Below are 25,810 nucleotides of genomic sequence, written 5' to 3' on the forward strand. Positions count from 1 at the left end.
CAAAGGCTGTCTTCTCCTTGGACGCCGGGGTCAGGGGCACCTGCCAGTAGCCTTTTGTGAGGTCAAGAGTGGTTAGGAAGCGAGCATGCCCTAAGGAGTCTATCAAATCATCGACACGAGGCATGGGGTAGGCATCAAATTCAGACACTTCATTCAACTTCCGATAATCATTACAAAATCGTACTGACCCGTCTGGTTTGGGAACCAGTACAATGGGGCTTGCCCAGGCACTTTGGGACTCTTCGATTACTCCTAGCTCCAGCATCTTCCTTACTTCCTCCTGAATAGCCACTTTACGAGCCTCTGGCACACGGTACGGGCGCTGGTTTACCGTTCGGCCAGGCATGGTGCGGATCTCGTGTTGGACCACTTCCGTATGCCCGGGGAGGGAGGAGAAGACATCTCGGTTACGATCCACCAGTTCCAGGGACATCTGCCGTTGATGTGGGGACAGGCTTGGACCCACCTGAACCTCTTCTCGCACCGGCTCTTTGGACTCTGTGGGAGGTAAACAACTAAACGTTGCCTCCCTGGCGTGCCACTTCTTTAAGAGGTTAATATGATAAATCTGCTCAGTTTTTCTTTTATCAGGTTGCCTCACCTTGTAGTTTACCTCTCCCACACGTTCAATGACCTCATATGGTCCTTGCCAGGTTGCGAGGAATTTACACTCAACGGTTGGCACCAGGACCAGCACTCTGTCCCCCGGCTTAAACTCTCTGGGTTGAGCAGACCTGTTGTAGGAGGCTTGCTGTTGCCGTAGAGTGACCTCCATGTGTTCACGCATCATGGGGTAGATGGCCTTCATTCTCTCCCTCATGGCTCCGATATGCTCGATCAGGGTCCGCTGTTGACATGGCTGCTCCTCCCAGGCCTCCTTGGCAATGTCCAGCAGTCCTCTGGGTCTGTAGGAAAGCAAGAGCTCAAAGGGTGAAAAACCAGTAGAAGACTGAGGTACCTCTCTTACCGCAAACAGTAGGTATGGTAGCAGCTGATCCCAGTTGCGCCCATCTTCCCCAACCGCCTTCCGCAGCATGGACTTTAGTGTTTTGTTAAAACGTTCGACCAACCCGTCCGTCTGGGGGTGGTAGACTGAGGTTCTCAGCTGTTTGATCTTCAGTAACGCACAGAGTTCTTTCATCACCCTGGACATGAATGGAGTCCCTTGGTCCGTCAATATCTCCTTTGGGATTCCCAGACTAGTTGAGAGAAGGAACAACTCCTTGGCGATTTGTCTGGATGTAGCCTTCCTCAGCCGGATGGCCTCAGGATACCGGGATGCATAGTCCAGGATGACCAGAATGTACTGATGCCCCCTGGAACTTTTTGGTAAGGGCCCAACTATGTCCAGCCCAATCCTCTCAAACGGAGTTTCGATAATGGGCAATGGAATGAGCGGGTTTCTATATGTGGGCTTTGGCGGCACCTGCTGACACTCAGGGCAACTACGACAGTAGTTCTCTATCTCTTTGTGTACTCCTGGCCAAAAGAAGCGTTGCAGGATTCTTTCCTTAGTCTTCTCTACCCCTAGGTGGGCCCCTAGCGGGTGTGTGTGTGCTAAATTGAGTACGGTGGCCCGATAGGGCTGTGGTACGAGGAGCTGTTCATGCACTTCATCATTTTTCTTTACTACCTGATACACTAACCCCCGGCTTACTGCGAAATGGGGGTAAGTAGGGCTTGTCCTATCCCCTAGCACTACTCCCTCTAACACCTGCACATTTCTTAAGGCATTTGTAAGAGTGGGATCTTGTAACTGGGCTGTACCATACTGGCCTGTGAGAGGGGGAAGCTCTTTGGTGCCTTGGGCGTCTTCCCCACTGGAGATCGGAGCGCTTTCCTGGGCCATGTTTTCTTCCTCTGTGTCTGGACCAGTCTCTGTGTCCGCCTGGGCACCTGCCATCCCTGTAAGAGCAGAGGCTGGAGTGAGTGATTTTGAGGGTTGCACTTGAGTATTCTCGGGATGAGTCTTACCCCTCCGCTTCCGAGGTACACGGACTAGCCTCTCCTGAGTCTCTCTCCACAGCGGGTGAAAGGCTGGGCAGTCTCGTCCAATCAGGACAGGGACGGGTAGGGAGTCAACCACACCCGCCACCGTGAGTATGGTTCCCCGGGTAGTGGTCATTGTGAGTTCAGTGATGGGGTAGTCTCTGGTGTCTCCATGGACACAGGAAACTGGGAGGACTTTCCCTGGGGTCAGACACGATGGACCCACAAGGTCCTTCCTCACCAGGGTGACCCGGCTACCTGAATCTAGCAAGGCCTCTACGTCATGGTGGTTTACAGTCACAGGGCAGGTGGGGGGTCGATCTGGGATGCTATCTATGACCCCCACAAGCGAGGCAAAACGGTGGGCGGGTGGTGAGCTGGAGGAGTCAGCAGTGGGCATAGGTTCATCCGCCGGTTTCCCACACTGCCAGGAGATGTGTCCCATCTCCCCACACCGGTAACACTGTCGGGTTTCGCTCTCCCGGAGTATTCTTCCTGGACCCGGCTGGTTTCTGGCTCCCCCTGGAGCCTGGACAGCTCCTGAAGTGGCTGGGTTGGAAACTTTGGGGTTCTTTGGACGAGTTCCTCCCGTCTGTGGGGAGGACGCACTCGTGGGCTCTTTTCTGGAAGCACGAAGCATCTCTGCAGTGGCCTGGTACTTTTCTACAGCTTCCACGGTTAGATCGGCCGTGGTCAAGGCCTGTTGACTGATGATCCGTTTCGCCTCATAAGGCAGGGCCCGTAAGTAACGATCCACCACAATGGCCTCCACTACCGCAGCTGCCGTATTCCTCTTCGGTTCCAGCCATTTCCGTGTGATCCGGATAAGTTTGTGCATCTGCGCACGAGGGGGCTGGTCTGGTTGGAAGGTCCAGCTGTGGAAGCGCTGGGCCATACCAAACTTGGTGAGCCCATTTCTGCTGAGGATCTCAGTCTTCAGGGCATCATAGTCAGTCACCTGGTCAGGGCCCAGATCCCGGACAGCATTCAATGATTCTCCCGTTAGGAAGGGTGCTAACAATCCAACCCACTGTTCCCTGGGCCAGGCTTCCCTAGTGGCCGTGGCCTCAAAAGCATGCAGGTACGCCTCAACGTCATCTGTGGCCCCCATCTTGGATAAAAAGTCACTTGCCTTTATTGGGCGGACATTCCGAGCGGCTATCTGTTTCTGCAGCTGCAATTCCTCTGCCTTCAGAAGGTTGGCTCTTTTTTGCTCCTCCAAGAGAGCCACATTCTTTGCATTTGGGCTTGCTGGCCAGCAATAAGGGTTTTCAAAATTTCCTCCATTTTGTTAGGTTGGGACCGGGGGCCTACGGTCAATTTGGAAAAGTGGGCAATCAAATTTTCAGTGTCCTCCTCTGACATGCACTATTAACACTTGAGCTGCCCGCATTCTCCACCAAATGTGATATCGTGAGAGGCTGCACAGCTCTAGGCGGGACAGTTCAAGTAGTGCAAGGACACAAAGTTCAAATATAACCAAGGATTTTATTAAAGTTCTTGGGAATCAACAGAAATTCAAAAGTGTAACTAAGGTTCAGGTTGATCTTCAACAGTCAAACTTAAACGATGCCTCTTCTGATGGTGAAATCATTATCCCGATTCCCTTAGGTAAGTAAACAGTCTTTTTCAACCTTGCTTCAATCAGTGCTGCAGCCCGTGGCCATTTCGGCCGTAAGTCCTTCAACTATCTGGTACGTGTTTCCAACCTTCAGTATTCCTCGTGGAAACGATACTTGAGCGATCTGGTCCTCCTCTGCAAAGACCACAGCCTGAAGCTTGTCTCCCAAACCTCACACACCCATTAACTGTGTCTCTGATCCTTAAAAAGCCCTTCAGCTCATCAGACTCTGATCAGTCCCAGGTGTGCGGGAATGTGGTGTATTGAGGGGTGGAGTTCCCGATTCCACCAGCAGATGGAGCCATAGCTGTTTGTGGTTGCAGCCATCTCAGGGGAATATAGCGCCCCTCCAGAACACAGCCTCTCGTGACATCACACCGGGTATGTTTCAGAGTATGTAAGCGGATAACCTCAACTTCCAGTTCCAAAAACGAAGGTAACGTCTCGGTTACGGATGTAACCCTCGTTCCCTGAGGAGGGAACGGAGACGTAACGTTAGTGACTAACGAATGGGGGTTTCGCTTAGAAGCCTATCATCTTCGAGCTTAGAGAAAACGCCCAATGGCGTGCCAATGCCATGGGGCATGCGGAATTTGCATACGTAACTCCGCCTCACCGCGTGAGTATATAAGGAAGTACGTGGCAATATCGCATTATGTTACCTGCTTGAGGAGCCAAGACTGAACTCCTGCGTTCCAGGTAGCACAGCTGATGTGGCAACGGGACGTTACGTCTCCGTTCCCTCCTCAGGGAACGAGGGTTACATCCGTAACCGAGACGTTCCCTTTCGTTCAGTCACTACGACGTAACGTTAGTGACTAACGAATGGGGGTCCCAATATAATCCCGCCACTCAGCTGTCTTCCAGTGCCCTGCGTAAGTGTGAGTACCCTGTCGTAAGACTAGTACGGACGAAGGACTCCCACTTATCACAGGATTACCAAGGTACACTGGGAAGCATATCCCAGTGAGGGAATGCCAAGGATGCCTACCCGTGGGGAGGACTTAAGAGACACATATGACCCGGCTAGGGGCTGCATATGGAGATCTCTAGGGTACCAGCCGAAGGTGGATTTTTAACCCTAGGGTTGGCGGGGGACACGCCAAGGGAAGAAACCCGCTCACTGCGGAGACTTACGGTGAAATCCTCGTGTGGGGGTCGCCGGAGGGGAACCATGCACACGGGGCACCTGGCCGGAGACGAGGGTCTGGGCTCGCTAGAGGGCAGACACACAGGTATCGGCGTAAGCAGTAATGGAGGAGCTCAGGGCTCTCGGGGAGCTCACCTGAGGAAATATCGCACGTATCCAGTCCGTGGAGTGGAGTGGCGAGCAAGCGAAGACACCAAAGCCTGGTCCATTACAGGCCCCTCGGGGGAGCGAGTACATAGTCGGACACTGGCTCCACTCGGAGATAGTAGAATCTGGCGAATGTGTTGGGTGTCGCCCAGCCTGAAGCTCTGCAGATGTCTGTCAGCGAGGCGCCATGCGCTAGAGCCCAAGAGGAGGCCACACTCCGAGTGGAGTGTGCCCTCACACCAAGGGGACATGGTCGACCTTGCTGCTGGTAAGCCAAAACAATGGTGTCCACTATCCAGTGAGACAACCTTTGCTTTAAGAGAGCACTTCCCTTCCGCTCTCCACCATAACAGACAAAGAGCTGGTCTGAAGTCCTGAAACACTGCGTCATGTCTATGTAGGCGCGGAGGGCGCGTACTGGACAGAGCAATGCCAAGGCTGGGTCTGCCTCCTCCAAAGGCAGCGCTTGCAGGTTCACTACCTGATCTCTGAAGGGAGTGGTAGGAACCTTGGGCACATATCCAGGCCGGGGTCTCAGGATCACGTGAGAGTTAGCCAGCCCGAATTCCAGGCACACTTCGTCAACCGAAAAAGCCTGCAGGTCCCCGACCCTCTTAAGAGAGGCCAATGCGGTCAGCAGAGCCGTCTTCATCGACAGGAACTTAATATCAACCGACCACAAAGGCTCAAAGGGAGGCCTCTGCAGAGCACTTAGAACTACTGAGAGGTCCCAAGAGGGTACGAGAGGAGAGCGAGGAGGATTCAGTCTCCTCGCTCCCCTCAGGAACCTGATGATCAGGTCGTGCTGACTTACCTTTTTGTTCTCCAAGAGATCGTGGTGGGCAGATATAGCAGCCACATAAACTTTGAGGGTGGAGGGAGACAGCCTTCGCTCCAGCCCCTCTTGGAGAAACTCAAGCACGGACCCGATTGGGCATTTCCAGGGGTCTTCTTGGCGGGAAGAGCACCAGGTGACGAAGAGGTTCCACTTCAACGCATAGGCATGCCGAGTGGACTCTGCCCTAGCGGAAGTGATGGTGGCGTCCACCGTCGGTGGCAGGCCACTCAAACCTGCCGCGTCCCGTCTAGGAGCCACACGTGGAGGTTCCAGAGGTCGGGACGCGGGTGCCATAGGGTGCCCCGTCTCTGAGTAAGGAGGTCCGGTCTCAGAGGAATAGGCCAGGGAGGGGCTGTCGCAAGGAGTATGAGTTCGGGGAACCAGGTCCGGCCGTGCCAGTACGGGGCGACCAAAAGGACCTGCTCCTTGTCCTCCCTGATCTTGCACAGGAGTTGTGCGAGTAGGCTCACTGGGGGGAACGCATATTTGCGTAAGCCCCGCGGCCAGCTGTGCGCCAGTGCATCCGAGCCGAGCGTGCCCTCGGTAAGGGAATAAAACAGGCAGCAGTGGGAAGAGTCGTGGGAGGCAAACAGATCTACCTGTGCGTCGCCGAACTGTTCCCAAATCAGCTGGACCGTCTGGGGATGGAGTCTCCATTCTCCCGGGAGAGGCTGAAACCGCGAGAGCTCGTTGGCTGCGTGGTTCAGGACTGCCGGAATATGGACAGCACGAAGGGACCTCAGGCGCTTCTGACTCCATAGGACGAGATGGCGGGCGAGTTGAGACATACGGCGGGAACGTAGACCGCCCTGGTGGTTGATGTACGCTACTACGGCCGTGTTGTCTGTCCGGACAAGCATGTGTTGACCCTTCAGCAACACTCGGAAGCGGTGCAGGGCGAACCGTACTGCCAGAAACTCGAGGCAATTGACATGCAGTAGGCGCTGGGGTCCTGTCCAGGAGCCTGCGGTTGCTTGTCCATTGCACATGGCACCCCAACCCGTGGCAGAGGCATCCGTCGATACGACAACATGCCTGGAAACTCGTTCTAAGGGAACACCTGCCCGTAGAAAGCTGAGGTTCGACCACGGGGTGAGCGTCTGTAGGCAGGGCCGGGTCACTTGAACCCGGAGCGTGCCAGACTGCCATGCCCATCTCGGGACTCGATCGCGAAGCCAGTGCTGAAGCGGTCTCATATGAAGCAATCCGAGCGGCGTTACCGCGGCTGCAGATGCCATATGCCCCAGGAGCCTCTGAAACAGTTTCAGTGGAACCGCACTCTTGCTCTCGATTTGACGGAGGCAAGTCAGCAGAGACTGTGCGCGCTCGCTCGAAAGCTGCGCGCACATAGCGACCGAGTCGATGTCCATACTGAGAAAAGAGATCCTCTGCGCGGGGCAGAGTTTGCTCTTCTCCCAGTTGACCCGAAGGCCCAGACGGGCTAGGTGTTGGAGCACCCGATCTCTGTGTCCGCAAACCTGCTCCCGAGAGTGGCCCAGTATGAGCCAGTCGTCGAGATAGTTCAGGATGCGAACCCCGTGCTGCCGAAGGGGCGCAAGGGCTGCCTCGGCAATCTTCGTAAAGACGCGAGGGGACAGAGATAGCCCGAATGGGAGGACCGCGTACTGATATGCCCGCCCCTCGAAAGCAAACCGTAGGAACGGTCTGTGTCGAGGAAGGATGGAGACATGAAAGTAGGCGTCCTTCAGGTTGACCGCTGCAAGCCAATCGTGAGGACGAACGCATTCGAAAAGGCGTTTCGCAGTCAACATCTTGAACGGAAGCCGGTGAAGGGATCGGTTCAAGATGCGAAGGTCCAGGATTGGCCGTAACCCACCGGTTTTCTTGGGTACAATGAAGTAGGGGCTGTAGAACCCCAATTTCATTTCGGCTGGAGGGACAGGCTCGATCGCACCCTTCGCCAGCAGGGTGGCAATCTCCACACGCATGACGGGGGCATGGGCCCCGGTCACGGTATAGCGGACTCCCCTGTAGCGGGGAGGAGCCTGCACGAATTGAATCGCATAGCCGCGCCTGACGGTCCGCGCGACCCAGCGACCCAGCGGGACAGCCCCGGAAGCTGAAGCCATGCTTCCAGAGACTGCACCAACGGGGTCATACGGACGGCAGACGTACCCAGGGTGGGGCAGCGAGGCAGCGTTACCGGCCCGGACAGGGGAGGCTGTTGGGCGTCCCGGGGTCGGGGCACGATTAACGGCTGCGTCCTGACAGAGGAGACCAGGGAAGGACGCACGTTCCACTGGGGTCTGCTCTGCCAGGAGGCTGGCGACAGAGAGGGATGTGAGTGGCGGGACCCGTGGGTGGCGCACACCGTCATCACCGGTCTCTGGGTCCTCAGAGACAGGAACATGAGTTCTTCCCAAGCGCTGCTAGCCCGGGGGCCAGCAGCGGAAGGATTTTCCCCCGGCCCTCCACCGGGGGAAGGAGAGGCCCTGCTACCATCCCCTGGGAAGAACTGGAACCCATCTCTGAGTTGTCCACCTCCAGCCTGGCGTTTAACCAGTCTGGGGAGCGGACTGGGCGACATCCTCAACCACCTCCACGGCGCGGCCCAGGTGAAGGCTGCTGCTGGGGCCGGGCGGGAAGAGGGAGGGCGCCCTCGGCGGCGAGCGGACTGAGGCGACTGAGCCGGCGGCATTGCTCTGGGGCGGCCGAGAACCGTTGGGCGCCGTTCTCAGCCGCGCCGCCGAAGAGGCCAGTCTGGGATATGGGTGAGTTGAGGAGGCGGGCCCGCTCAACGTCCCCCACATCACCAGGTAAGGCCGGGTGTTCTCCCGGACCACAGCTGTGGACATCGCCCGACCCAGGGAGCGTGTGGCCCCCTTCACCGCCCGGGGGCGGGATCAGTTGCGGCACGCAGCTCAATGAAGAGCCCTGGGTCGGCTCCACCCTTGTGCATGTGCAAAGGGGCGGCGGCCTGCCCGTAGCTCTGCAGGACCACGCCACCGAAGTAGACGAGCCCACAGGCTTTGGGAGGGTGCTTAGGACAGCCACACCACGCCACGTCAAAGCCCTCTGTGGACACCGTAGTGCACAACAGAGAGTTCAACAGTGGGGGGAGGGGGCCCCAGTGTACCCTAGGCCGCGGCTCCATCAAGGGCAGAGAAGGCGGAGGAGGCCACCAAACGGTCGCGGGAAGCACGGGGACTTCCGGGACCGCGTGATCTCCTCATGCACCCCGGGAGCGAAAGGCATTGGGGGCGGGGCCCAACAGCTGTCGGGTGCCGCCCCCAAAAACCAATCGCGCAACCACGAGCACCCGCGACTGGGCGGAGTTCCACACCAGCGCGAGACTCGCGGCTGCCCGAGATAACATGGCTGTCAACTTTAGGTCGGATCAGGCAGTGCTGACACACCCGGAGGCGGAGCACAACCTAATCATCATCCCCAAAGGACTCCAGCCCACCTTGGCATGCGGCGATCAACATCTCACTGCTATCCGGAGCGTGAACTGAACGAACAGGGCGTCAGTGACTGGCCGTTGATTCAGTCCAACACTCGCGGGAAGCGATGTGTAAGAGGGGGGCGTGGCCCGAGGAATGAACGTCGGAGTTCTTAATACCACAGCACCGCCCTCAGGTCACCCTGGCCACCAGCCAAAGTACCATCTCACTCGGGGACGGTAGATTGGGGTGTGGCAGAGGGGACTCTCTCTCCTCACGGAGATCATTGAGTCTCGACCGCGACATCGCGATGGTCACGTTCCCGCAATGGAAACGTGACACATCCGCAAACACTGCCCGAACGCGCTGAAGCCTAAACACGCTCGAGCAGTGAATGCGCCCATAGACAGCAGCGGAAATCGATCGCACCCGGAAGTGCACGGGCGAGCCGTCTTGAAAAAGACGTGCCACGCGCAAGCTCTTTTTATGAGAGGAAAGCCTCGCAGTCGATGCCGAAGCGCCCAGGGAAACACACACCAGCTGTCAAACGGACCACTGCGCAGATCAGCAGGCAGGAAGTATGCGATCACTGGAACGCGCCGTTACACCAACACCGACTGGAAAGCTGCTCGTCTCGAAGAAGCTGACAGAGTCTCAGAAGGCTGTAGGAGTGAAGAGGTAGGTTCTCTTGGCTCCAAAAGCAGAAACATAATGCGATATTGCCACGTACTTCCTTATATACTCACGTGGTGAGGCGGAGTTACGTATGCAAATTCCGCATGCCCCATGGCATTGGCACGCCATTGGGCGTTTTCTCTAAGCTCGAAGATGATAGGCTTCTAAGCGAAACCCCCATTCGTTAGTCACTAACGTTACGTCGTAGTGACTGAACGAAAGGGAACTTTCAGGGTATGCAAGTAGCCATAGCAAACTCACTCTCTGAACATAACCTGCTTAAGAGGTATTCAGATGCATGTTATATAATTAATATAACCAAGTTTGTTATATAGTTACAGTTATATAATATACAATATTATATATTAATTCTAAAGCACCATTACACACACATGGATCTACATTCAATGAATTAGCATCAAAAAAACAATATAATCCTTTTTCTCAGTGAAAAAGGTTTTCGGGTTTTTTTTTTCAAAGGGTTGAAAAAAATATTGCACAACCACCATATAGTCAGGATGGTCATTAAGTAGGTTATGTAAATCGGCATGATACAAAAGAAGAAGTATAATGGCGTGCTTTTTCCATGGTGAATCATCGATTCGTTGCTCTGTTGAGAATGCCTTGTGTGCTATCCGGGAACATACTCCGAGTTGTCTGAACTTACTCCAGGACTTGTTTTTGAAACCAGCATACCTCGAGTAAGCAAGGTTTGGGTTAATCAACCGGGAGTTCAAGGGTATATGTGACGGTAAGTTAACCTTGCTTTCTGGAATACCCCCGATAGCAGTCACTATGTTAAGTGGTCCAAATGTATTTTTTATAAATATATATTGTATGTGTGGAAGGCATAGGACCATAAAATCCTTGTTTAATCATTGCATTTGGTCTGAATTAAATGATAGCATGTGTTCCCTATCAGTCAACGGGTGTTTCCATTCTACTGCACAGCCTGTTCACGCAGACATCATACGTCAGTGCGTTCACGAAGAGCGAGAATGGCAGGCAAACAGTTGTTTACTTTCATTATTGTAGTACCACTACATACTGTAAAGTTATCTCTCACCGGTGAATGATACATGATTTAATCTAGTAAAGTTGTCTCTGGTCATCTTGCTTCTGGTCTGTGTACGTTCATGTGTTTTGGAGGAGGCGTGGCTTTGGACTGCGATTTGCAGGGAAGGTGGGATCAACACGGCATCCTCAATAAACCTGCCATGATGGAACCATGATGGCTCTGATCTTTTAGAATATTTCTATCTAATAGTTGCCTTATCGACACGGCATGAAGGCCAGAGGAGAACTGGCACCCCGACTGAGCTTGTTGAGCTTGAGTTTCTCCCAAGGTTTATTTTTCTCCATTATGCCTCCTGATGGAGTTTTGGTTCCTTGCCTCCGTCGCCTCTGTCGCCTTTGGCCTGGCTTGCTCAGTTGGGGACACAAAATTTTCAACTAAATATTCAAATACATTTTCTGATCTGCCTACATTGTCACTATATGATAATTAGGGATGCACCGAATCCAGGATTTGGGTTCGGCCGAATATTGGGCTTTTGACGGGGTTCGGTTTCTGCCAAACCTTAGAATTTTTTTCCACCGAACCCTAGGCTTGCACTATACGCACCTCCGCTGGTCGAACGTAATGACGCCGCCATTGATTATGGGAACGTGTTTACTAGGTGGACCGTTCAAATGCAGTAGGCTGTGAGAAAGTGAAAATGGAACACGTGAACAGAAAACGTGTTGTTTTGGCAAAGAAGGCGATTCCAGTCAAGCTACATGTTCAATTTGCAATGCCGATTTGTCTCGTGGTGGCAAGGACCCTAAACAATAGCCGCTGTTAAAACATATGTGTATTAAACATCCGAAAGAATACAAGTTGTACATGAGAGAATCTACAGACAGCAGCCAAAATGCAGCAACTTCAAGCAGGCATAATGTTGCCTATTCTTAATTAAAAATACACTGCTGTAGGGATGCTCATTTCGGTTAATTTTCCCAACCGACAACCGCTGCTCATTATCCGATTATTAACCGTTAACTGATAAGATTATAATATTGAATTGGCAGATTGACGAGTGTCTGTGACCCGTTAAAAAGACACTTTTTTCACAGGTTTATTTTACCGTGTAAACAGCAGCATACAGATCAGATAAAATACAAATAAAAAGAATAAAATAAATAGGCCTACTCTAAATATTTTTCACTTAAATAATTACCAAATTAAGATGAAAAAATGAAAATACACTGAATCCATTTGAAGCTTTGAAGAACCCGAATAGTTTGTCAAATAAAAATAGCAGGTCTACCTCAATCCACACCTTGTATGTTTTTTAGGTTTTTTTTAAGTAACATGTCTAAGTGATGTGGGTTAGTCTGGAGCACAGTCTGTTAACAGTTAAACCCACGGCAGAAACACCCTCTCAATCCTGGTTTATACTTTCTTCTGTCTCTGCAGCGCGAGCCTCTGACTGCGCGTGCGCCTTCTGCGCTCTCCGTTGTGGTGTTCTTTGAAACGACAAAGGGCGACTCTGGGTAATTGTTCTACAAACCATCAGGAAACAGTGGCGAGAAGAACATGCGTTTACTTTAGTAAACTTGACCAAAATGACACTATTAAAAGCCTTAAACAAGGCTTCAGATGGACCTGATGCCCCGGGAATACAGAGATAACGCCTCGCTAGAGTGGCCAGACTCGGGAAGCGAGTTTGCTTTCCACCAGTCAGGAGCTTGTAGGCTACTACTGACTGTATTTTAATACCGCATAGCATATTTTGCAATATGAGCATCATTACACTGCTGTGGACGTTGTTTACTTCATTAATGTGTTTACTGTGATAATGGACTGAGGATGGGAGTAGGATTCGGTATTCTGTTTCGGATTCGACAGAATCTTAACCAGTGGATTCGGTATTCGGCCGAACCCCAAAAATCTGGATTCGGTGCATCCCTAATGATAATTGAACGGAGCTGGTTAACATCACTGTTTTCTCCAGAGTGGCTGCACATCCGAATCAAAATCTGTTGCATTATTTTCCTGTTTAACACTGTGAAGCTGCTTTGAAACAATCGGCATTGTGAAAGGCGCTATATAAATAAAGGTGACTTGAGTCGGGATCTTATGCTTTCAATGCTAGCAGGCAAAAGTTAACATTTCCCAGATCACCTATTGTACCTTTAAACTCATTTCAATTAGTTGCCAAATAAACATCTCATCCAAAGCAAGTTGAGGTACTGAACTGTATACAAATAAATGTTTACAAATAACTAATACAACTGACAAAAGCACATAGCAAAATTACTAAAACTTAAGGTAAAATTAAAATGAAAACAAACTATAAAAATAGTTAATCAAAGTTAATAAACACTTTCAAAGTACATAAATAATAAATAAAAAAAACACTGGTTTAGAGGATAACATTTACAAAAAAAAATAAAAAATGACCCAATGCTAGAGGAAGTGTAACTTAAATTTAGTCGCAAAACCTTACCTTTGTGATTTCCCCGTGTGACAACTTGCCCCCATGTCGTCCATATGGATACAGGGCTACGTTCACACTGCCAGTGTTGAAATGACAACCGCATTTACAGGTGTGAGTCTCCAAAAGTTCTGTTTGCACAACAGCTGAAAGGGATAGTTCACCCGCAAATGAAAATTCTGTTGTCAGTTAGGCTACTCACCCTCAAGTTGTTCCAAACAGGTGACTTAGTCAACTGTTTGGTTACCGACATTGTTCAAAATATCTTCTTTTGTGTTCAGCAGAAGAACGCCATCCTGGTATTTATTGCCTCCGAATGTCATTTAAAAATATTACAATTTGTGGAGGAATTCCAGTGAAGAAAAGAAATCATGTCAATAGAGTGGTGCAGTATTACGTCACTTTGTAGGCCAACCGGCAGATAGCAACACACTGGTTCCCTAGACAAATAATCTGTGGTGTATTTTTTGCTGAAACTTCACAGACACATTCTGGGGACACCTATAACTTATTTTACATCCTGTGAAAAGGGCGTTATAGGACCCCTTTAATACTTAAAATAGTTAACACAAAATATTTAGCAATGCGTACGTTGTAAATTAGTGCCCCTTTAGGGCAAAGATATATGCTAAGTTGTAATGCACAGCTGGTGCAACTGGTCCCAGATCTGGTGGAAGACAGTGATTGGATCTAAAACTTTTAGAAGACACACAGCTGTGCATCTCTAAAAGTGAACCAAACGACACATGAAAACATGCAACACACAAGTCACGAGTGGCTCTCTTGGATTATAATACGTGACAGACAACTAACACGATTCAGTTCAAACAGAAAAGGTACGGATGTCAGTTTGGTAATGGAATGCGGTTGTAAATAAAGAAGCTGTGCATGAACATAACCTTATTAAGCACTCAAACACAGGACTGACAATCGTGTTCTGCTGCTATGTGAACATAGCCTATACAGTACGGATACAACTGACGATTTGGGGAAAAACCAAGTCAAACTGTAAGAAAAAGAAGAGTCGTAAATATCGAAACAGATTTCTAAAGCTTTTGAGCTCTCGGCTTTGACATCGATTTGCCGGCATGTTTACTTGTTTTGCCTTTCTCAATTAGCGCTAAACCTCGCCGTTCTTGTTTTTTCTCAACACGTCATGTTTTCGCTGTCCCAGCGTTTCCAAAGCACATGCTCTGAATACAAAAGTGCCCAGAAGCAGACACCAGGCCCCCACAACGCCTCTGTTCCTGTGCCTACCTTTCTCCCGCAGACTGATGGGAAGGTCAAGGAGGACATGGGCAGGGACTGTTTGTGAAGTCCCGGCGAGAATTGAATCAGATCACCAGCGCCGCAGCACAAATTAAGCTCCCCTGTTGTGCTGCTGAAGTATTTGTGAGTGAATTGATAAATGCTTTTCAAAGCAACCCAATTCTTTCTCCAAAAACACACACTGCTGAATTATGTATAGTGTCTCCAACTGCCAGGCTCTTTGTTGCTGTGCGTTTGGTTTCTGCTTTACATGAAAACAGACAAAATGTCAACTTTAGCCAAGTCGGCAAGCAGGGGGATTGTTCTTATGCCTTATGCCGGAAGATCAGACGTTAAAAGCTTTTCTGTAAACTGAACACATGCGAATGCAACAGTGTAGTATTTGCATCTCATTTACTCAGTTGTGTTTCAGTCAAGCATGTGCTTGTGTGGATTTGTGCAAAGTAAAGAAAAATCACCATCTATCTCTTTCACTCTCTTTTCCCTGAATAAAAAAATAAAATAGCTCAATTGGCTTAATTTAAATAGTTCACTTACTCATCATTTACTCATGTTTCAAACCTCTGGCTTTCTTCAGAACACAAAAGATGATATTCTACAAGAATGTTATTTACAAAACAGTTCTGGTTTACCATTGACATTCCATTTCTCAAAATATCTTCTATTGTCATACAGGTTTGGATTGACAAGAGGGTTAATAAATGAAAGAATTTTCATTTGAGTGAACAATCCCTTTAAGGAAAACTTTGTTGTTAAAGGCCCACTGAAGTGCCGCGCAGCATTATTCAATGTGTTGATGTAATTTCCATTGAAACAGGAAGACAGGGCAGGACAGATCAAGCAGCTCCTCCCCTTTTATAAAATATATTTTATAAAAAGGATCCAAAGACCAAGGAAACCAGGGGCCTGTACCATGACGGTAGCTGAACAAACTCAGGGTTACAGGATTAGTTTCGAGTTGACAAAACCAAACCAAATCAATCCAATCTGGCTTTGTTGGTACCATGATGCTGATCATCAGCTTTCTCTGTAAACTCAGGCTTTGATCCTGAGTTTGTGGAGCGTGTGCGCATGAAAATGTGACGTCAGTAGTGAACAGCCAATCACATGCCTTTCAACACAGAGAAAGTGTGATTCACTTCTCGCGAGAGAGACAACGTGATTCAAAACTCTTCTGCTGAAGATTAAGAGATCGAAGTAAAGAATTCAAATGCATTTACACAGAAGAAAATACTTTTTCACGAAAGGATAAATAAAGAAAATATCTTGCTAAAGTTGTGAAATCAGTTTATATAATTGAGATCTATCTCTATCTCTCTGTCTTTCTATCTGCTAGAGACTCGAACATGTAAGGACACATTTTTAAAGCTTTATCTATTTATTCTACAGCTTGTTGTATATCTGTATATATATATATATATATATATATATATATATATATATATATATATATATATATATATATATATATATATATATATCTCATTATATAAATTATTTATAAATCATTTAAAAGTTATATTAAGTAGTTATCATTAAAGTCAGACAATAAATATTTTTTTTAATCATTTTTTTAAAATATATATTTAAAAAAAATATTTTTTTAAATCAAGAGAAACTGGGGGAGTGACTTTATTGCATCAGACATGTCAATTTGCTCACAGCTGATTGGTCAAATTTCAGTTTAAGATCTCTAATCCAGAACATAACCTGCTCCAGAGCAGGTTAGCTGTGGAGTTTAAATTACTATGACGATGAACACAGCTAAAACCCAGGATTACAGCAATCAAAACTGAAATTTACCTGGCTAGCCAGCGAAACTGGCTTCATGGTACAGGACACACGATAACGCTCAGAAATGCAGTGTAACAACATACAAGACTTCGCAAAGAATGACTGAAAACACAGGGCTCATAAAGGCAGAGATATCAAGGTAATGAGACACAGCTGAAAGTAATAATGCATAATGAGTCCTGCAAAGGGTTATGGGGAATGCAGTTCATGGTGAGAACACAGGGGACGGAAGGATTGCCCTCTAGTGGCGATCATTACTCATTATAAATAATTTAATTCATGAATGAATGCATTTAATGTATTTATGTAGTTTTATTTCTTTCAACAAACAGCTATTGATATCAGGCTTTATTTACAGCAAAAAAAATGCAGAGATAACCATATTTTAAATCTGAAGAGTACCACGTAAAATAAACAGCATGAATGGATAATGATTTTTTTTTTAGTTTTTTTTTCGTTTTTAAAGCACTTGCATCAATGTCCAGCATGTGTGTGGAGGTTTGAATGTGAATTTACGAAGATCTGGTTATGGTCAACAAAAATTATTATTGTCCCAACATATCAGTTATAGGTTGCCATGTTCAAGGCTCCCACAGTCACGGAAAACCAGGAGATATCTGGAAACTTCATCACTGTGATTAATAGGTATAGAAAAGAATAAAACCTTTTTATAATTTACACATTTCTGTCAGGACCACTGTCATCAAAGTTGATTGCCAATTAGCATACTGTTTGGATTGGCATGCCCCCAATTCTGTTCTGGTTCTGTTCTGGGCAAGAACTCTCCTCTCCGCCCATCCATGCAGCCTAGCATAAGAGCAGGGAGAGCAGTGATAACCCCCTTAGGGTAAACAGAACAGAACCAACATAAATGTATTGCAGATATTAATATTATTATGTTCAATGACTTAATGTACAACATGATTCAAGAAAAATGTGTCTGATTCGAAGAGGAATATCGGAAGGCCAAGTCCTGACTTGGCCAGGGGAAGGAGGAGGATAATTCTCTCCTGAGCAATGTGGTAAAGCTGAAAGCTTTCTAGCTGAAAGTCAGCTTATGCGAGCTTGACTGACGCGACCTGCCAGAACTAACGCTACACTTGATAGTAGTTCTGCTCAGCTGGAATATTTATTTGGGTAGATATTGCTCTTTTTGAGTTAAATCTCTTTAAAACAATTTTTTTTAAACCCTAATCCAGTCATTTGAATGACTGGAAACATCATGAAAAACACGGAAATTCTTTATAGGTAGTGTCTTATCTTTTCAAGATACAAAGGCCTCAGTTACTAACAAAAACGCTGTTACCAAAAAGTTATCCCGTAAAGCCTGAAACCGATCCTCCTGAGAGGGATTGACATAGGTGACATCTTTACTACTGTATAATCAAGAATTTATGGAGAACAATCTCCATACAACACAGAGAATTCTTGTCAGCTCTGGATATGATGCAATAACGAGAAAGCTCCCCATCCCTTGTGTTTATAATACGGCAAGGCTGTTTTCAAAAGAATGCATCAGTACGATGTTGAGGAAGCTTCGCAGGTAAACAAAGCAATCGTGCTCATTTTGTTTTTGAATAAAATATGAAAAATACTGAAACACAGAGAGCTTTATTCAGCTTTATCATCAGCGTGTGGGTGAACAGGGCAAGGCAACAAGCAAAACCAAACCGAGAGCCTATAGAATAGAACAGTGGGAGTGGAGAAGGGAAAACGATCTTTAAATAGCTAGTTATAAAATACTGTAATCAATTATTAACATACTTATCTCCTTGAAATGATCATTTGCTGTAGAAAGCGGTATCCTTTTTGAGCCCAAGCAGGAGCTTTTGGCAACCACTTGAAATCGCCATTAGCAGAAAATATGATGGTCTGTTGATATTTCCAAAGGTTATAACATGTCTTGCTCTGCGGTTGTCCTCGTGGCTGTATCAATAAAAGGTTGTGCTTGTCAGTGTTAACAAATCCACTGACAAATAACAGGGCAGCGTGCCATTTTGATTTCCAGCTGTCCGTGCAGTAAAGGTAAGCTCTGGTCAGAACACGTCTCTGGTCTTGGGGTTAAATTGCTGTTGCAGTTTGTCCGTTAAAGGACAGTGCTCCTCAACTGTCAATCTGGACAGTGCCTTTTATTCTCTTCAGGAATACTTAAAGGGTTAGTTCACCCAAGAATGAAAATTCTGTCATTAATTACTTACCCTCATGTCAGATCAACGTTGATCGATCAGCTTGGTCATCTGCATCATCCGGATCAGATTCGGGCTCGAATTGATAAGGTAGAACGGACATTATCATCTGTCATTGCTTTGCTTTCCGTCAGACGCATTAGGTATTCGGGCCAATCACAATGCATTGGATCACTGGCCAATCAGAGCACACCGCGCTTTTCAGAACAATGAGCTTTGAGAGATGAGAGTTGTTAGCCCATTTTAACGTTTGTTTATCTCTGTTTAGCTTTGCCTTATGAGGCATGTTTGTTAAACCATTTTGTTAAAGGGTTACTTCAGCGATAAGCATTAAGCTTTGTTTCAGTAGAAACCCAGTAGTATATTTGAATTATCGTACTTTCCCCTCTCATGTCCCCCTGAGACGAGCGAATTATGCATTTTATTTCTGGACGCAAATATCGTCATTTTGCGTCATCGGAGGATTTTGGCCAGAGGCTAAAGACTACAGCCAGTAGAAGGAGCTAGTTTCGCATGTTTTCAACCCGCCCATAGGGGTGGGATCTCACTCACAGAATGTAAATGCACACGGCCGCTTGGCTCGGGCATTCATAACGGAGCGGTGCGGAGCAAAGTGAGTGTTTCAACTTTTCGAGGAATTTCTATGACAGTTAAAGGGGCTATATGCAACTTTTCCCCAAAAATAAAGGTAACAATAGCCTTTTTATTTTACCATTTATGACTCAAACATCTCCTGATGAGCATACTGACACCTTGTCCGTTCACAGTGGGTGCACCTATAAGCCTGTGTCCTATTTTTCCTATTTTCTGGCGGGTCGTTTTTTCCCGCGCTGTCTGCGGATGTGACGTCACCACCGCTGCGAGAGCGAGCAGAAAATAAGAGCAGTTCTGTTTTTTGGCCACAGGTGTCAGTCGCGAGTTTAAATTTCAGAAAAACGCATATAGCCCCTTTAAGCTTCCATAGGCATGATCTGAAAACATGCCAGACTGGACAGGCATTCATTGAATGATGCCACGCTTACCTCAGCTCTGCTCAGCTCTTCGCTCTCGTGATGAATGAAATCTGACTCCTGCTGTGTTTGTGCCGTGACTTTCGTTCGGCTCACACTTTATTTAAAAGACAATGAATTAATTAAAATAATTGTAGTGTCTATTCTCTAACTAAACGAAATGATTTTATTACTATGAAAAAAAAAAAAAATGGTGGGGGCGGTGTGATGGTGGGCAAGTGATATAACCAGTAGCCGTAGCTTTGGGAGTGGCCTCGTTTTGGGAGTGGCCACGAAGCAAGTACATTCTGGGAGTTGTCTTTCATCCACATGAGACACAAGTACATTTTCTGTCTTTTCTCAGTCTAGAAGGCACCAAATTCAAAAATAATTTCACATTTCTACTCCATAAATGACCCAGTTTAATTATACAATAATCTTCCCAGCACTGAAAGTGCCCCTTTAAGCTTTTGTTAAATCACATATTCAATTATATGCAGCACCTCAAGGCACCTTTGTTTTTTTCTTTTAATAAGTGTTAATACTGTAGACCAATCCCTTTTATTTCATTGGGCCTAATGTGGTAAAAAAAAAAAAAAAGTGTACTACTGCTTGATTTGAAGGCCTGTTGCCCTATTGATTACAATAAATAGGTCTGAAAAATTATGTTTATTGTGTTTGACTGTTTAGTACTGTTCATATTTACATTTAAAAAGCAGACATAAAAGTAACTTTCCCTAGTAACTAATTACTTTTGATATACAGTAATTGGTAAAGTAATTCAATTACTTTTAAAAGTAGTAACTAGTAACTGTTACTAATGACTAATTTTCAGTAAAAATTAGTTATAATCAGTTATATTAGCTGTGGCTGCAAAGAGAGAAAATATTTTGCTATTCTATTCTACAAACCCAAAATCTTATTAGTATTAAACTTCAGTGCATAACTTGCAACATTTTTCTATTACAGACATGAATGATTCTTCGAATTATGTGGCTTGTTGAGGAGAAGTGTGCTATTACTTTTCTAAGTGATTGCACTTACTGTAGGATATTCACCTAGCGGATAGTACGATGAAAAAATCCTACTGACACAGAACTAAGCCATATCTAAAGACCAGGATATCACAGAGATTGTGACTTTAAATAGGCTGTTTTTACACTGGCGGTTTAGTTCAAAATGGGGCACGGTTCGCATGAAAAATTGCTAATGTGAAAGCGGTCATGCTGACCCGGGTGCACACTGAGTACCGAACCAGAGACTACCTGGAAGAGGTGGTCTGAGTTCGGTTGCACTCAAAAGCCTTGATTATACTCCAGTTCGGACACGTACACAGACAGCTGCGGACTACTTGTATTTATACTACTGAAAGTGTATGCTTAGGTCCGCTCGGCCGACGTGTTCCACACATGCACAGTAGATCGGCGTGTACACTTCCCATTTCCCTCCATGAATTATTGCACATCTGGCTGTCTTTATATTGTTTTAACGACGGATTGTAGAGGTGCGGGTAGCGACGGACTTCTTCACACAGCCTCTCTTCAAATTCAACGTCCATGTTTTTCCAGCGCATGTGCAGTTGGTGCTTTTGCAGCCTAAAAAACATGGGCGGCAATGGACGACACGCAGATGTCCACAAAGAGCCTCCGCGTACACACTCCGATGACGATTTTTACGTCACATGGACCCTTGTGCACTCGCATACGCAGAGAGTATAACACTAGCTGAACTGTGCCCCGATTCACGTGAATGAGAAAGCAACATGGACTCGGGTGCACACTTGTTCAGGACGAAAAGTAACCTGCGCATGCTTTTAGCCGAACACATGTAAAACACATGTAAGGGATGATAGTGTTGATGACCTTAGATATGAGCGAGAGTGAGCATGCAGTGTATTCACGCATAGCGAGTGCAATCAGGGCAGCAAATTATTGGCAAACAACTGTTTCCTCAAAAGAGTCTTTTTGCAAGCAGAAGAAATCAAAGGTAGCGTCAGTTCTGGCAGGTCACATTAGTCAAGCTTGCATCAGCTGACTGTCAGCTGATCACATCTACCTATTCATAGTTTTCACGTGTCGTCACACGCTTATAGGAACGCCCACCTGGAGGGCAAAACAAGGCTCTCCTCCATTGCCCGCTAGTCATTTTTACCAGATTTGTAGTCAGTATTAATGCGGTAAGACAGTGATATTAAAATACCAAATTCAATATACACCTTATTGATGTTGCATACTTTGCACAGGAATATTAGTGCAGCACGAGGTTTCTTGTTGGGTGTTTTCCCCATCGAAACCCCATATATACATTATCGCACTTTAAGGATTCTTTAGCCTGTCGTCAGTTCACCCTCCGTCTGCTGCTTGATCAGCTCTATAACGGTTTTACTGTGTAATTAATCTGTGTTTAAAATTAAGTGGTGCAACAACTCGATTTAAAATAAAACCCATATCAACAAATCCTTTAAACTTTGCTTAATTTAATCCTTATTGGTGCAGCTCACCCTGTCGTTTTTTTTCACGTTAAGCTTTTTAAAAACGTCCTGCTGTTTTCAGTGATTGAAGTACTGCAGCAGGTGCTGTATATGGATCATAAGTGCCCAAAACGTGCATCTTGTTCACATATTTTTGTTTTAAGATGGAAATTTGCCAGGCTTGTGCTGTAGTTCTATGAAGTTCTATGCCGGTTTTGCCCTCCAAGGCTCCGCGACAGTCACATGACAGAAAACTATGAATAGGAATACAACGTCTATCACAGCATACATACGTACAGTATATAAGCTCCTTCAGTACTATCAGCAGCTATCACGTTCTCCAGAGCTCATTTATACTCCTCCATCCCCAGGTCCTCCTCTCGTCCAGTCAGGATTTGGTATTCTGATTCCCCTTGAATCAGACTAAATTCCCGAATTATTTTGTACATTTAATATCGACGTTAATGATATCTGCAATACATTATGTTGGTTCTGTTTACCCTATAAGGGGGGGTTATTGCTGCTCTCCCTGCTCTTATCCATGCTAGGCTGCATGGATGCACAGGGAGTTCTTACCCAGAACAGAACCATACCGCCAATCCAAACTGTAAGCTAATAGTCAATCAATGACAATAGTGATCCTGACAGAAAGCTACCTTCATGTGACTCACATAAACCCAAGTGTCGTCCACTCAGCTGTGCATAATAGCACCAAATTAATAAAAAAACAATTTGAGTGTGAAACCAGAAAAAAACGCTGCGGGGAGCGCCGTGAACAAATCTCACTCAAGTCAGACCGCTGCAAACGTGCCCAGTGTAAAAACGCTCTTACACCAGTACAAAACCACCTAGCAACCACTTAACAACTTGTCTTAGAACATCCCAGCAACCACTTCGCAACCCACCCAGTGAACCTGCACTAGACTCAACCAAAACACAGCCCTGAATTTCAGCAGAGACTGTCTCTACTAGACAATCCCCTGTGAAGGCCTCGTCGACATGACAGCCATCGGCACAGTTCCTCAGCAGAGACCACAAGAACCAGACAGGTCCTCCGCACAGACCCTATGGCCATGCTTAGCTCCATACCGGCGTGATGAATTGATCTTCAAGCAAAAGAAACTGGATGAATATTTAAATGCTACCAATCCCAAAATGAATTCTGACTTGTGATGCAGCCTGAATCATAATCACACCGAGTTCGCTCGTTGGCCAGAGGAGAACTTGCCCCCTGACTGAGCTTGGTTTCTCCCAAGGTTTTCTTCTCCATTCTGTCATCTGATGGAGTTTGGTTTCCTTGCAACTGTCGCCTCTGACTTGCTTAGTTGGGGTGAATATTTTTGTTATTATCCAACAATATTATTGATCTGACTGTACTGACGCTGTTGTATGAGAACTGAGCTGGACGATGACAATTTTTTTGCAGAACTGCTTTAAAGATAAAATTAACTAATTTAATAATTGATGACCTTTACGATGGAACTGAATAGACACAGAACTGACTTCAGCTGAACAATAGCCCAAATGCATCATTTTCTTGTTATCACTGTAAAGCTGTTTTGAAACGATCTGTATTGTATAAAGAGCAATAGAAATAAAAGTGACTTGAACAACCGCGTAACCACCCCGAACACCCCAGAAACCCCCTGGCATCATGGCATTAGCAAAGACCACTCTAAAAATCTAGTCTAGTTCATTAAGAGACATCTGATACAGTATGCTTTATAACAAACACATCACAGATAGAACCCTATGAATCCTTTTATCAAACAATATAACTATGGTAAGACAAACAATTCACTCTAAATGGTGGCCATCGGTACAAGGAATAATCTATTTTGACATTATTGTCATGATGCATGAATTATAATGATGTACATGATTTGCAATAAATTACTCACAGATGTCCATTCTCTGGGACGGATGCATTATGGATTTTTTTTAAATGAATCAGGGGATTTAAAAATAATAATAATGCTAATAATGATTGAACATTCAGTCATGTGTCACAAGCAATTCTACAGTCCATCCACTTTGCAGAAATGTGAATCGTATTAATTGCTTCAACCTCACTGGCTTAACACATCAGAAATCCACTGTAATACTTCAATACATATCTGAGATGGGGGGGGGGGGGATTATCATGTCTATTCACCTACACTAAGACACAAGCATCTTTTCAGCAGTTAAGCACATGCTTGACATTTAATGACAGTAAATATGATGTTTTTCCAATGTAATTTTGGATTTACAATCTCAGGAGGGAACTAGCCTATATGGTGTTAAAATTAAAGTGTGCTTCTGAACCAATACTTTAAGACAATAAAGCAAATAAAGGACCTTTCATAAAAAATGATAAAGAGCAGTTATGTTTATTATAGCATTGCATTTCCTCAGTCTGTACTGTACACATTATGCAAATCTTTCTGCAGGGAGTACTGTATCCCACAATGCAATGCACTCAACTTGATCTTCCATAATTTTACAAATTACACAATTAATGCATTTTTAACATCTTGTGACTAATTAGACTGCCAGGGCGTATATACACAAAAGTGGATTAGATGAAAAAGAACAATATTTACTTTCTGAGATGATAACTTCCCTTTATTTTAAAAGGCCATTAATATTCAGTAATGTTATCGCTTTAACTGCACTGAAACAGATGAGAACAAAATTTGAACTGAACAGCATAATGACACTATGACACTATTATCTTCTATCCACCTTATTTTGTACTGTGGAAGCTATTTTCTGTGAATGTGCGAGACTTCTGATTCAATAGGCGCTATAGATAAATAACTAGAATAACAAAGTGCAGTAAATGGTAAAACTATTTGCGATACAAACCAGTTTTTATGATAATGACAATGAATTAAAATAATATGATAGCAAATACCGGTTTGCAATATAAAGCAGCATAAATAATGGACTGTTTTTGTAAAGGTAAAATAACTGGAAGGGGATACCAGCGGAAGCCTCGCACATTCAAGTAAAAAATGGCCATGCCCAATCTTGCATTAAAAAATGGAGCTGCTTTACAGCTGAAATTGAATTTGTTTCATAATTAATGATTTTTATAACATTAACAGTGGTATTTTCTTGTTTATTTATTTAAAGTATGTCTAACTAATTTGATTTTACAGTGTCTAATTTACCAGTCCAATAATTTATTAATAAGGTCAGAATACAAATAAGTGCATGTGTTTTGTTTTTACCAGGAACTTCTACATTTCAAAGCAAATGACATATTTCAGGAACAGTTCCCTGAAGCAGCTTTCGGGTTAAGTGCCCTGGTCACGAGCACAGCGTTGATAAGGGAAGTGTGCAGCTCTCAAGGGCTCAAACGGAAGACCTTTGGGTTATCAGACCAGAGCTTTAACCACTACTATGACACATGCTTAAAAAGAAACAAAGTTCAACTGAGTGACGTAGCCTTACGGTTTCAGATCTGGGCTGGTAACTAGAAGGTTAAGAGTGCATCATTGTGCACTAGAGCAGTGGTTCTCAACTGGATTGTCATTAAAACTCTTTTTTTTTAAAGAATTGAATCCAAGCAAATTAATTTCTCAAAAATAGTGCGCACGCACACAATACAGTCACACTTACACATATTGTTAAGGTAAGGCTATTAAATATAGTCCTAGTTTTTCATAATACGTTGTAAATTGGTATGAGCCACCACAGTCATCAAAAATATAGAAAACAGCACAAAATGATAATAAAGTGGTATTTTGGGTTAATTTTAAGGAAACTACAGTTCGAAACAAGTTACAAAAATTACGTTACAATATTGACA

The sequence above is a fragment of the Gobio gobio genome (genome assembly GCF_949357685.1).
Source record: "Gobio gobio genome assembly, chromosome: 4".
In the NCBI taxonomy this organism is placed as follows: domain Eukaryota; kingdom Metazoa; phylum Chordata; class Actinopteri; order Cypriniformes; family Gobionidae; genus Gobio; species Gobio gobio.